Raw genomic sequence first — 13,620 nt, forward strand, 5'->3', positions numbered from 1 at the left:
GGGTTGGCAAGTATGCTTGGTGGACAGGCCCGGACTGGCCATCGGGAGGACCGGGAGGTTTCCCGATGGCCTGGCCTGTTAAGTGGCCTGAGATTTTTTATTTATTTAATGTATGTATTGTGAACGCAACGCTGCGCAAATGTGGGTCTGACTCTGCCTCACAGAGGGTGACTGGCTGTATACATGATGTGGCCTGCCGACATGGCCACTTTCATACAGATCATACTAATGCCCTCGATTGGTCTGTGTGTCATTCAAGCTCGGGAGGGTGTGTGTTAGTGTGGCGCGATAAAGCGTGCGCACCGGTTACGTGTATTGTTGTTAGCATCTGGTGCTAGCTAGCTGCGCTAATGGATATAAGGAGCTTTTTCAACAACAAGGTGGAGGAGAGTCCTCTCCTGTCCTGTCAGATTAAGACCCCGGCCACACGAGGACGAAAACGGCTAAACGCATAGGATTAACGCAAACGCAAACGCAATCGCAAACAAGCTTCCGTCCACACGCAATAGTTATCCGGATAGTGTCTGCCCACACGAGACCGCTCCGTTTAGCTCCAACCGCTGGAGAAGCTGCAGTACATATGCAGGAGCCTGTACGTGGCGCTGTAACTTCCTCCACAAAAGCAGCGAAGAAGCATGGTTGTCATGGTTGCCCTTCTGTTTATTCTCCGCGGTGGGGGCCGAGGGAACTGGGCAGAGTTTTTCGCCAGTCAACGTGTATTAAAGTTTAAATCTTCCGACAAAATTATAAAAGTGCCGGTCAAAGGTCTTCTTTGTTATTTATTGAGCTTTAAAACAAATGAATAATGACTCTATATAATATAATAATATAAATACACGGAGCCTCTCTTTTCCCTCCCTCTCTTCGGACAGCGCCAGTGTCTGTTTCATGTAGCAGCTGATCCAGTAATGAGTGACCCGGCCCACAGTAAAAATAAACATATTTATAACTAGTTTAGGTAGTTTGAGAGGTGTCTCCGTCCTGTCAGATTAGACTTCACTCGCGTTTATGTCCATATCGAGAGAAAGATAAATAATCTGAATTCAGTGTGCAGTTTACTTTGACGCGGGGGTGAGCAGCAGAGGTGGGGAGAGGCGGGGCTATTGCGCAATCATTATCAGAAAATGATCGCTGAAGCTGCAGTACATATCCACAAAAGCAGCGAGTAAGATCCCCCCCGGATGTGTAAGTCTGCTGTAGATGTTGCACAAAGAACTGTAGCATGGTCAGTAGCGTCCGGAGCACGATAGCAACTCTGCGATCCGCCATTGTTGTTGTTGTTGGTGGCGGAACACATCAGCAATGGCGCGGGGTACGCGGAGGTGAGCAGCAGAGGTGGGGAGAGGCGGGGCTATTGCGCAATCATTATCAGAAAATGATCGTATAGGGCGCACACACGGAGCCGTTGGACCCCCCAGAGCGTTGCGTATGCCATTCTATCCACCTTGGGACCCGTTATCGTTTCCTCAGTCGTTTAGTGCCGTATTCGGTCGTCCTCGTGTGGCCGAATGGTCTATATGACACTAAACAGTAACGCAAACGGCCGTTTTCGTCCTCGTGTGGCCGGGTGAGAGACTGATAACTACAGCTCAGGTGAGGTAAAGGACTCTCCGAGTGTTTAGATAGTTAACTTAGTCTAAGTTATCTCTGTGGGTCTCGAAGGGTTTGGTCACCATTTATGTAAACACATATTTCCATTTGAGGGGGGAGTGATTGGTAAAATATGCATGAATAATACAAAAAAAATGTTAACTAGGTGAAAAAAGGTAAGATAAACTTGTTGAGAGCTAAAACTAGTCTTTGCTGCTGCCTCAAAGAGGAGCAGGGGGAGACAGGTGAGGCTGGTTCAGGAGCACAGACACACTCACAACTATAAATGAACCAAAAAACAAATAAATAAACAAGTTTCAATGTTTTTTCATATTGGATATGGTATGTTATTGGTTATGGCCATGTTTTTATGATTATTTAAATGTATACAGTTCTGTTTCATATGGGTGTAGTCTCTTTATTTCCCCCTCAAAATGCAACAGATTGATGCATTTAAGTCCAACATTTAAAAAAAATCTTACCGGGGGAGCATGCCACCGGACCCCCCTATAGGATTTGAGGTCCACCTCCACTTAAAATATGTTCACATAGGTTCCTAAATAGATTTGCACATTTTTTAAAATAGTAACCCATGTCCATATGTTTATTTTTGGGTAGTAGAGGGCTATCACTATGGTCAACGCTGTAAAATTGACAAATAAAACTGGTAGTGGCCTGGCTGGGTGTATAATTCCCGGCCTGACTTATTGTCCCAGTCCGGCTCTGTTGGTGGACGTCAGCATTCCATTCATATTGCAGCAGTAAGCAGCGGAAAGCCACCCTGCCCTCCAACAAGTCCTCCGAGAGGGCACCAGCGTTCATTGCAGAGGCTCCTACACACCGTAGTAAACCAAAGCATCACTGGGCTTTATAAATCTCTGACCATCTTGCTGAGCTGGCCCAGATTCCCTTCATTACACAAAATCTGAGACCAAAGCAAATGCACAAGTCCACAGTGTCCCTCTTTATCCTATTTACACAGCCTGTCTCCTCCGGCTGGCTTACAGCTACTGAACTCTCTGGTCCAGCGGGGCTGAGGGAGAAAACATGACCTACCAGCTGCCATGGATGCCTCTTATCTGGCCCCTCGTGTGCCCAGTGCTGCTCCGAACATGGCAGCTCCCAGATAATACTATCTGATAACCGTCTGGTTCAAATGGCCCCAACCTGAAGGTAAGTTCCAGCTGGGCCACACTCATGCAGACATGCAGGAAACATGGCCTCATAGGAGGGGGGAGCATGGCGAGCATTCAGACACTTTTGGCATCTCATCTGCATGCCTGTATCACTGTTTTATAGAAGTTAAAAGCATTTCCGTTCATCTCAGCCTTTTTTATATGTTATGACAAATTGATGCCATAACATATGCTGCTGAAAATGCTGTTGCAGCTTTATGTAAACACATATTGGGAGGAAGTCTCTTAAATAAGCTGGAATACCATGCAGTGCCAACAGGAAACAGTGATTACATCAAGACAGCATGATGCATGTCTGTTTAAGCAGTAATGTCACTAATGATGAAGAGCTGTCTGAAAAGCAATTTATTTTCCACTGGTTAGCTGTCATTATACAAAGAACTCCCAAACATGAAACAATTTTGAAACATGTTCATTCCGCAAATGTAAACTTGTGAAAAACTACTTTTAGCTCTGTCTATATTTATTCTTTTGTGAAGAACACTGTATTACATATTCCTTTTAAGTGGCAATACATTGCAATACACTCTTTATATTATAATCCTATTTGAACCGAAGAAGAGACATGAAAATAACTTCATGGATACATAATTGAAACCTCATGATTCTGACAAAAATCATAGTACAATGTGTATTTTCTCCATCAAGCAATAGTGGCTAAAATCCATTCATACATGAGTAAATGGAGAGGAAGTGAAACCTTTGTTCTATCATGTGAGCTATTTAAAAAAAGGCAGGTTATTAAAATCATAATATACTTGTCAGTGTTTTTCAAAGTGTGTCAGTCTTGTGCTGTCATCATATTAATATGCCATATGCGAAAGGATTTAAAAGAGGGATCTTATACTCTGTGCTTATACCGCACTCTTTAATCTTCTGCAGATCAGCTGCTTCTGGTTTTGTTATCTGTGTGCCCTCAGGCCCCCACACTCTTTCATCTCTTAACAATGTAGCTCACACTGAGTCTCATGATGTTCATTTTTGCTGATTGCCTGCTTGGGAACATTCAAACTGGGTTGCCTCATGTATTGATGTGTATGCAAATTAGTTGATTATTAGATTATTTCCTGCAAACATCAGGTAATGACAACAAATGATAGAGTTGGAGAAAGTAAAAAAATAAGAGTTGGGGATGTGTTTTTTTTCTTTTTCGCTGAAGGGAAGCCAGAGTTTTTTGATAGTGCAGAAAGTGTCATTTTTGTCCCGACTTTATATTTCAGACTGAAGGATCAAACTGTCACAAGTGCTTTAGTGTGCACATGGCCTATGTTTTGTCCATCAGTCAACTAGCTCAGAACAAAGAATATAATTATGTCAACGTTCAAGGATATTAACAATTAAGATATCTCTGCATAAAGTTTCAATGTTAGCTTATGGTAGGCTACGTGGCCACAGGCCTTTTAGGGGTGAGGGTTCATGAAACATACCAGCATTGGACGGTTAATTGATGCGCCCAGAGCCATTGAGAGAAAGAGTTGCATTAACACATGTTCAAAGTGCTCCATTGTTACGTGATTCACAATTTCAGAAAGTTCCAGGAAGTACTTGCTGGGAAATTTGAATGCGGAAAAAATGGCACAAACGCGATAGAACACCAATATATATATATATGTAGGTACATTTATTAGTTTAAACATAAACATTGTTAACTAAAATTTGAGGATTTGGAAGTGTCAAGATTTAGTTACCTATAGTTTTAACAGAGGAGGCAACATTTGCATTGCTTAAAGAGCTGTTCTTTATTACTATCAATTCTTTTTTTATGTTCTTAAACCTGAATTTTCATCTCTTGGCGCTTCACCATGCACCTGATTGGACGGGCACTATTAAATCGTACTGTCCCAGGTTTAAAAATTGACCAACATGGCGGCTCGTTTGGATACTTTTTTCTCCTACTGTATGTTTCGAAATTGTTTTGATTGATAAGTGTTGTAGGGTTTTTCAGGAGTTTCCAGATGTGGGATTAAGCCGAATTTGCATAAATTAGCCTATACCTTAACTCAATACCAATATAAATCGCCAAAGTGATGCCCCATCCCTCGAAATGCTACGTGGCACTATCACAATGCATTGCACAGCTGCATAGACAATGAATGGGAAGCATGGAAGTTAGATATGTCAGACGGTAAATATTTCCTGTAATTGATATTATAGAAGAATAAGTCCCAAAATCAAATCATTTTGGGAGGCCAAATGATGTCCAAAGCAAAACACATTTTTTAACATTTATTAAGGGTACACCATCTTAGAGATTTTAATTCTAAAACTATCATATGAGAGTGATCTAAAACCTATTTCCCCCCAACTGCGGTTGTATAAGTTACACATAGGAGGCTTGATATTTGTTTTGATAACACTCAAAGCTTCATTAGAACAGCTGAATAGAGACCGAGGCTGCTACGTTTTAGCCACACACACACACACACACACACACACACACACACACACACACACACACACACACACACACACACACACACACACACACACACACACACACACACACACATACACACACACACACACACATACACACACACACACACACACACACACACACACACACACACAAACCAATTATTTGACCCGGGAATCTTCTTTATATCTTATTGAATATGTGTCTTGTCTTTTTTTAATAGATACAGTTGAGTCACACAGGTTTGTTGATGCAATCTTCCCAACAAAAGTCTGCTGTCATGTCCCAGGTCATTTGCATATAGATAGCACAATCAAAGATCTGCAATAACACGAGAGTTAGAATTATTTTCAGATTGCTTAAGTGTCAAAGTGATGATTGGAGGAAAATTAGTGATTAACAGGAACATGTTCAATCACTTGCGTGTATGATTGGAAGCGATAATGAAAATAAATACCAAGGGGAGGACAAACAGGTCAGCTTTATTGGTATTCAGAGCAGGGTGAATCAGCATAAAAGGAATAGCTAAGCTTAAAGATGCCCTAACAACCTTAAAGACAAATCGTGTGTATGTTGTATAGGCCATTAGTTCAGAGCTTGTGCATACATCTCTGGGCTTTGTACTGGCTCACTGCATGGAGGCTGAGGTCCCAGCACAGTGCTGCTGGCATGCTCTGCATCTCAATAATACCATTAGCATTCAGGGTCTGTAAACTCTGCTGGACTAAAAATACTGGCAAACTAAGAGCGAGCTTGATTGGATGCAGGTAAAACTTAATGTTTTGCTTGCTTATTTCTTTAGAAACTGTGTGTAGTTACCAAAAATGAATAAAGTGGCTTTTCTTTGGTTTTCTTGGGAGCTGCGTTGTTTTTAATTTCTCTATTTGTATTGACTTTTTTAAAATGCTGTCACTTCAGTTCTTGTGTTTGAATTAAATGTTTTCCTTTTTTTCTATATTTTCTTTTTTTTTATCATTTCATTTCAATGTATTTATCTATTTTAGTTTCACATTTGTTTTGCGTATTCTGACTTCTTATGTTGATTTCTTTAAATTAAATGTTATTCTTAAGTGGAATAACTGTCGCAAAAACCCAATTTCCCCCTAGGATAATTAAAGTATTTCTGTTTTTTTTATTTAATGCTATTACCTTTCATGTTAATGAGTGTAGTAATGTCCCTGTGCACCGGGTGGCAGTGTTAGCAAAAGGATTATTGTCTTAGTATCTTAGACTTCTTTAATGTTGGTCATTTCCAGGAAAGTATAATTCTCTTTTTTTCTGCTCAGTCATCTGCTCAGGCACACATGAACGTCCCTCCTTAATACAAAAAGCAAACGCAACATAGTTAGACGGTGTTCAAGTGTGAGGCACAAGATGTTATCATTACACATTTTTAACACCTTCACTCATATTACTCCCACACATATATGTATTTACATTTTTACAGATGGTGTTTAAGACAGTCAATATCTGGGATGTTAAAAAATGTATGTACATCATTACATCTTCAGCCAAAAGTACGAATGGAGTTCATGATCGCCACAAATGCAGTTAAGAGCATCTCTGCGATTCTTCCACATGGTGTTGCATGAGCCTTTTCCAAAGGTCAGGTAAGCAGCTGTGACATTGTTCTACTCACCAAATGTCACAATGTCCCCGGGGTCAAAGTGACTGGCAGGGAACCTTATCTGCTGGTATAACACTACGACTGGTGGAGGGGCGTCCAAGGGTCGCTGGTGCTGGAGTGGTTAAGTTGAATCCTGGCCTCCAGCTTCATGGTATTCTATTAATAGGGACATTTTCTCAAGGTTCTTTATTTGTCAAAGGAACAGTGTAGTTATGTCGATGAAAATCTTGGGTCACAGGCTTCTCCAACAGTGCAATACAAAACACAGATAAACAGCAAAATATAGTGCAAGTAAATAGTAAATACAAGAAGAAAAAAGTGAAATAGTGCAATAAGAGTCTATATGCATAAATTAGGTAAATAGATAAATACTTTTTAAGTAGCAGCCAGATGAATATTGTGGATGTTGTTTCAACAGTTCAGAAGTTTGACAGATGTTGTTTCAACAGTTCAGGGGCCTCATTTATAACGCCTTGCGTAGGATTCACGTGGGAAGGTTGCTTACGTAATACAAATCAAAAAAATACATACAGAAATGTTCTGAAATTTTCCGATTCACCGAACATTGCGCACCGGCGAGGAAAGTGCGTACGGCACTTCCTACGCCTGTTTCCCTTTATAAATCACAATCGACTCGAAATGCGGTGCAGCTTTTGCGGGCTTCACGTAACGCCCATATTTGCCTATAAATAGTCAAAGAAACGCCCATTCATTCATTTTGACTGACTGCATGAAGAAGATCGCAGGAAATGACGACAGAACAGCTAAAAAACACCGTGTCAGATTTTGGTTATTTTGGGGAGGTCGAGATAAATCATATTGTTTGGTGGATGCAGTTTGAAACAGAGTAGCAGCATGGAGGTCGGATCGTCACCAAAATTAATGACAAAAAAATACACATAGCCTTCCTCAGGCAGTGTGTTTGTACCGGGGACAGGAGACCCCCCTTGATGAGAAACTGTAAGAAATGAACGGGGAATCCCTCCGGTGTGGAGTCATGACGACTGGATCTGAATTATTTTGCTGTACTTGGTGGTTTGTGTTCCAGCTTTCGATCAGCAACTATATATCCATAATCCACCAGTTAAAGGAAATACAACTAATGTGTTATATTAGCTGTACAATTTACCACATATGGTGTTCTTAGCTTCCATACCTCCTGTGTTTTACGAGCGACTTATCAAGTCTTGACAAACGGCATAAAACACGATTAAACATGATAGTATATAAAACCATGCTCGTATCTACAACCTATAGAAATGCAAAACGGCGTCAGTTTAAAGTAATTCTGTCCTCCTGCTTACCGCATCATTTATGAGAAAACATTTCATAACATTAACACAACATATTCCAGGTGGTTTTAAATAACATATCCGTATTTATTTATTTCTCCAAGTTATGTTTTTGTGTGCACTGAGGAGTCTCAAACAGGCGTTTGTTTAATCATTTTAAGATTGGCTTTAATCAATGTTTGAACATGAATTCTTCATATATGATAAATGAGAGGTAACATTTTATTTATGGTATTATTTCCACATATTTCTCGCAGTTTCTCGTCTCTCACGTGTTTGTGCTTAGTGCGCACGCATGGGTTAGAGTTTGCGTGGAGGGCCGCACATTTCCCCGTCAAGTTAGTATTTTATAAATCGCAAACATTGCGTAGAAACTGGCGTACGCCATCTTTTGAGCGTATATCCCTTTATAAATGAGGCCCCAGATGAGTATGTAAACTAGGAAACAGGAAATAATGAATTCTCTGCTGGATTGAAATGAATGATCTTTAGATATTCCCTTTTTCTTCTGTAATAAACCTGTCTTCAGTCTAAAGCAGTTATTCTAGATTTAGCTGTATGGCTTACCTCTACGGCTACGCTCAAGGCAGAGTATTATAAAGCTGTTGGGAGGTACACAGCATTTTATTGTCATGTGTCCCCTGTGTGTGATAAAAGGAAAATACCTGCAAGGCAAACTGGTCAGTCAGTTTTACTCGCTCCATACTGTATATGGACTACATAGAGTTTGCTGTTCTTAGCCAAGAGTGTTGATTGGTTGTCTACTTATCGTGTGAAAAACTTAGATGCTGATTTTTTTAATTACAGTTTTGAAGCTGCATGATTGGATTTATGTCTGCGTCTTGGGGGCAGCGGTACAAGCTGTAAACACTGATGATGGCTTGCCAATACAAGCTAATCTTTTAACATTACACACATCATTACTTCCATCAATAATGTGAAATTCTTAAAAATATCAAATGTAGGAGAGTATGTTTATGGCAATTGCTGAAAACTGATCTGCACACAGCACAATAGTTGAAATAAAAACAAAAACAAGATTTGTACCCCTTTTTCCACTTAAATGGCTAATACCAGAATTATAGACCATTTTGCCTACATTTTAAGGTTAGCAAAGATATCTGTCTCTTCCAACCATTAATCCATTCTCTGGCTTGGCACACACTTTTAATTAGAATTTAATTTCAGTACTTTGTAGTGTTTTTCACATTCTTTATGGAAACATTTCCATTTCCCCAGAGTGTGATACTTGCCTGGAAAAAGGGCAATTATTTGCTGCTTTGTGTCATGTGCCATTTGAAGCCGAAACAGCCAATCGTTGTGGGATCTACAACATAAATAAAAAACACCCATGTGGGCAAAGATGAACAACAGGAATCCTATCTATGATATTGTTTGCAGTCTAAACGTTACCCTATAGGCTTGTCTGTGGAAAACTCAATAATTTTGGGTGGGAAATTACAAAAACAAGCATTTCTTTTATTGAATTACATCACAAATAAATAGCAACGCTCAAAGTTTACCCATATCAAACAAACCAATTCAAGAAAGGGAAGAAAACCATAATAAATGTACTTTTTGACATTTGAAACCCTCCACTCTGCTTAATGTCATCATACTTAAAAAATGCTGTTTATCACAAATTAACCTCATCAAAGATGATTAACATTTAACCTAATCAGAGTTCTGGTTCCTATTCAGCATGCTCTTCCTGTGCCCTGTGATCCATCTGTAATCCCCCAGTTTAAGACACTCTCCCAAGACAGTATCTCTAGATAACTTCGACAAATTAGTACTTGCCACTAAACCAAAATGCTGGCTATTCTCCACGCTCAATGCCAAGCTCATTACCGTCCCCCTCTGTTCACCCTCATTAATGCTTTCTTTTCTAGTATTGGGCTGCCTGTTAAAGGAGCAGAGATTAAAACCTTGCTCATCCTTGTTCCTGAAATCCTTAACAATCACATACCCATTTTAAATCTCCCTTCATCCCTTAAATCAGTAATTTAACTGATGATCTATCAGGTAAAAGAGGGTCTTCCGCAGATAAGGTCACATGGGCTTTCTTCGATTACCACACACAATTTGCAAGATTAGAATCTGTGGTCCAAAATAGGATTATTTCTCTCAGATAAAAATAGAGGAGAGCAATAGCAGTTCTAAAGGAAAGCTCATCAAAAGACAAAATGCCAAGTTCAAATGTTCTCACAAAAGACCGTTTTTGTTTATGCTATCTTCATTAGCCACAATGCAACTAGAGAGTTTGAAGATATTAGCTATCTTGTGCTAGCATAGCATGTGAATGGGGCTGCAGCATCTCAGCTGCTGACAGGAAGAGAATGAACAGACTGATAATCAATCAATCAATCAATGTTTATTTATATAGCCCAATATCACAAATGTTACATTTGTCTCAGTGGACTTCACAGTTTGTACAGAATATCAGTATGATAATATGACACCGTCTTTCCTTAGACCAGAGGTTGCGCTAGACTTTTTCGCTGCCCGACGGGCAGGATAGTAACATTTCCGTCAAAATCCATTATTACCCATTGGTCGGCCTGTACACAACTCTGTCGGGGGGGGGGGGAGGGAGAGAGAGCACGCTCGTGAACTGTCAACAGGGGACTGTTAGCGCCGTGTTATGCATGTCCACTGCACCTCGCGGGAGCGCGCACAGCTTAAAGCAAATACTCAGACATTTAAATGATCTCTTCGGCAAAGTTAGGTTTGGAAACGCTATAATTAACTTTTGGGCGGGCATACATAACACGGCATAACACCGGAGCCTCGCTGCGGGGAAACTGTGGCGCTGTTCTGAGTTTGATCTAATCCGTCAAAATGACGGACGGCTTTCAGATTTTTCCGTCATTGTTAAAAAAAATCCGTCATAGACGGAAAATATTCGGTTAACGCAACCTCTGCCTTAGACCCTCACATCGTACAAGGAAAAACTTCCAAAAAATGGGAGAAACCTCAGGGAGAGCAACAGAGGAGGGATCCCTCTCCCAGGACGGACAGACGTGCAATAGATGCCGTGTGTAAATCGAAGAGGTAATACATTTTACAGCGTGTAGACCAAATGTTTGGAAATGCATGTGTCTATAATAAGAAGATGAATCCACGAGGATGTCAACAATCTTGTGGGAGCCATCAGGGCAGTAGTATGATGAGAGTCAGGCAGGACCACATTGTCAGGTTCAGCCACGACTCGAAGTCCAGGGCTCAGATCCAGGATTCAGGATGCACGATCCAGGACTCCGGATCCAGGGCTCAGGATGCAGGATCCAGGACACAGGACCGCAGCAACAGGATCAGCCAAGACTCAGGATCCCGTCGTAGATAGACACCAAAAATAAATTTGGGGGAAGCTGGGTTATTCGGAACATGAGAGTACACAGGTACAGACAGACAGAAGGAAGAAGTAAGGTGTCCCCCGACAGTCTAAGCCAGGGATGGGGAACCTCCGGCCCCGAGACCATTTGATGCGGCCCTTGAGGTAATTTATGAATACACGCAAAACATTTTTTTAAAGAAATCTAGAATGCAAAATAATTAGACAAGCGAGTGCCTGTTTTTCCTGGCCAAGGTCAGGGTCCTTGAACACAACACGAGCCTAACGTGTCATCACGTGGTATATGTCTCGTCTGACAGGGGTGTAGAGCTGATGGAGAGTACCAGAACGCAGCTCCGGTGTCAGTACCATATGTGTTCGCCCTACCATCAAGCCCCCAGGAAGTGCGCCGGACTCAGATGAAAATATTCGTGGTGGCCAAACGGCGGTACTAAACTTCTGTTTGGTTGCCAGGCCCGGAAACACTTTTTCCCATTGACTTACATGGAGAAAGAGTGGTCTGTAAATCGTTGGATAATTTTTTTTAAACTAAATAAACTACCCAGTATGAACACTTGTATAGCCCTTATTAAAAACATTCGTTCCTCAAGTTGTAAAAATGTGCTAATAACGTTATCCTGAGAGTTATTTCCCTCTGCATTATGAACGCGCATCTAACCCACGGGACCGCGCCGCCCGGCACGTTCATGTGATGTGACGTGTTCAGTACTCAACCCGATATCACGGTAAGACGTGAACATGCGACGATTTACCATGCTGGGAGACGTGAAGATGTCACGATTTCGTCCCTTCAAACGTGACAGTTACACGGTATTGTTAACCCATGTTAACCAGTGGAGAAATAACCGGAAACGCCAAGCAAATGCTACCCCGACGTAATGATTTATTTTGTAATAGTCACACTCGATTACGCCGATTTTCTTGTTGCCCCAGCTGGTCGACACCTCTTTTAGCAGAAACAAAGGCTACATTAATGTATTAAATCGATGTTAATCCATGCGTGTGGATGTGGAATTAACGGAGCTTCGGTTCATGTTAATTTACAAACTCTTCAACTTCAACCGTAGTTATATTTAAAAACATGTTAGAAGGCCTCACGAAATACTTTCATGCAAATTAAAATGTAAAGGAATGTGTGTATAACAAAATACATCCGTCGTAAATGAAACCGGAAACAGACGTAGGCAAGATCCTCAGCTCGATGATTGGATGGTTAGCCGCAATGCATGCTGGGATTTGGTGTTTATGTGATGTGAAATCTGAAAACGTTTTTTAAAAATACAATAATACTTTATTCCGAGTGTGCTTGCTTTTCTCTTTGAAAGTCATCATATAACGGCATTGTAATACACGGTTCGGCTGCATTAGATATTACATATCTGCCGTAATTCTCTATTTATAGAGCCCTGATGAGAAGACTTCTAGACAAACAGGAGAACTGCCGCCAAAACTGAAAACGTGACGTGGATCATAAAATATAAGTAATTAAACAACATCTTACATTGCTTTTCACACAATATGTCTTCTTGCAGTATCAACACTAATTCGGCTGACTTTTATATTTGATCCAATTGGTAGATAGGCTGTATTTACAACATAACGGTGCAGAGCTGATAGAATGGGACACCTGGTGGTTAAAGCACGTTATTGAATTGTATTATTGGTTATTAATAGGAGGATGTGCAAAACAGACAAACTAATAAGGCTTAATTTAAACATTAAAGAGTACTTTAGGTTAAGGTCTTCTTTTGAATAAGAAAAAAGCTTTAAGAAGAATATGGAGGGATGAAACCCTCTTGAAACCACAGGTCCTTCCTTCCTGCAGCGGTCAGACTTTACAACCAGCACTGCCCCTAGTAGACCCTCCTACACACACCACAACAAAGACTATAACACCCCTTGCTGCTAAATACAAACCAACTTTGTGCAATATGTGCTATATGTGCAATATATATATGCCGTTCATAACTGTGTATTTTATACCTGGCTGCTAAACCCTTGTTACTGTTACAAGGTATGTATCTTGTATTTTGTAAATTGTGTAACTTGCTGCTGTTAAATACCGTCAAACTATGTGCAATATGTGCAATAAATACTTTATATACATATGCCATCTTTAATACCTGTAATATATACCGGCTGCT

The sequence above is a fragment of the Gymnodraco acuticeps genome, unplaced genomic scaffold (genome assembly GCF_902827175.1).
Source record: "Gymnodraco acuticeps unplaced genomic scaffold, fGymAcu1.1, whole genome shotgun sequence".
NCBI classification, from domain to species: domain Eukaryota; kingdom Metazoa; phylum Chordata; class Actinopteri; order Perciformes; family Bathydraconidae; genus Gymnodraco; species Gymnodraco acuticeps.